The following is a 1,516-nucleotide window of genomic DNA, read 5'->3' as shown; positions in this document are numbered from 1 at the left end:
TTAGTTCAGAGGCTTTGAAAAACTGAAAAATTTAAGGAACCTGTCCCATATCCTCTTGGTCCTCACCCCATAGATAATGGGATTCACCATGGGTGGGACCAGAAGATAGATGTTGGTTACAATTATGTGCATGTGGGGAGCCACATGGTGCCCAAACCCGCGGTTGAGAAAAGAGAAGAAAGCTGGAGTATAGGACACCAAGATGACAAGGACGTGGGAGCCACAGATGCCCAAGGTCTTGAGTCAGGAATCCTTGGATGGGAGGTGGAAGATGGTGTGAAGTATGAATACATAAGAACAAATGATCAGTATAAAGTCCCCCCCCCCCCCGCCGCCCAGTAAGGAAGGCAACAGTTAAGCTGTAGGCTTCACAGATTCTTGTCTCAGCACAGGCAATTTTGATGAGGGCCACGAACTCACAGTAAGTGTGGGAAATGATATTGGTTTTACAATAGGGAAGCTACTGCAGCAGGAAAAGGTCAGGACTGAAAGGCACTGTGCCCCGGAGTACAATGGCTAGACTTATCTTCTCTATAATTGTGTGTGTCAGAATCATTGAATGTCTTAATGGGTGACAGATGGCTACCTAGCAGTGAAGAGCAGTGGCCAGGAAGAATCCAGATGCCATGGTGGGACAAGAGTGAATCAGGAACACTTGAGTGAGACAGGCTTCAAAATGAACCTCTCCATCACTGAACCAGAAGAGGCTGAGAAGTTTTGGCACAGCTGTAGTGCACACAATAAGGTCAGCCACAGCCAGCATAGAGAGGAAGAGGTACATTGGCTTATGAAGTTTTGGGTCTGTTTTAATGATGAACAAAATGAAGAAGTTTCCCAGGAGGGCCTAAAGGTAGACCACACAAAAAGGAGTGGAGATCCAGATGTGGGCATCCTCCAACCCACAAATGCTAGTGAGAATGAAGGTTGACGGATGGATGTAGGTCTTGTTATAAGATGACATAACAGGTGTCAGTTTTAGCTTTCTCTTCATTTATTTTCATTTCATTTCATAATCATTTCTAATTTTTTAAATCTCCGATCAGTTAAATAATCCAAAATTGAAGGCCATTGAGAAATTACGATGCTTGCAAAAATTTAGGTGAAGATTATGTCATTATCTGACAGGGTGCCGGCTATTATTTTAGTGTTACTCTGCCTCCAATAGGGCACCAGCTAAATCAATATGTTGAGGGCATCTTCAGTGAGAACTACAAGAAGTATTTTGTTCTCTTTAGGTAGATCCACTGGGCTTGTGAACTTCCTAATACATGAACAGAGAAGCTTTATTAAGGTTTACTGATCTATTTCCATAGATATTTTCTCATTAATCTATATTTGTAATTTGCAACGTGATTGATCTATAGAAGTTAAACAGGGGAAATATCTAAGTACCAAATCTCAGAATTAAATAACTGAAAATCTTAAATTCCCCTAGAAAGAAGAGCTGTCATTTGCAAGTTTAAGATTGTATAAGGGTATGGGATTGGAGGTGTTGCTAGGAGTCCATTCTGAACAA

The 1,516-nt window shown here is 41.7% G+C and overlaps 1 pseudogene; it reads right to left on the bottom strand.

Annotated features, from left to right (window-relative positions):
* LOC100659668 (olfactory receptor 52D1-like) lies at positions 1 to 1,219 on the bottom strand (annotated as a pseudogene).
* Positions 1,220 to 1,516: the final 297 nt, after the last annotated feature.

This window comes from Loxodonta africana, chromosome 7, assembly GCF_030014295.1.
Source record: "Loxodonta africana isolate mLoxAfr1 chromosome 7, mLoxAfr1.hap2, whole genome shotgun sequence".
Taxonomy (NCBI): domain Eukaryota; kingdom Metazoa; phylum Chordata; class Mammalia; order Proboscidea; family Elephantidae; genus Loxodonta; species Loxodonta africana.
This window is presented reverse-complemented; position numbering and strand designations above follow the sequence as displayed.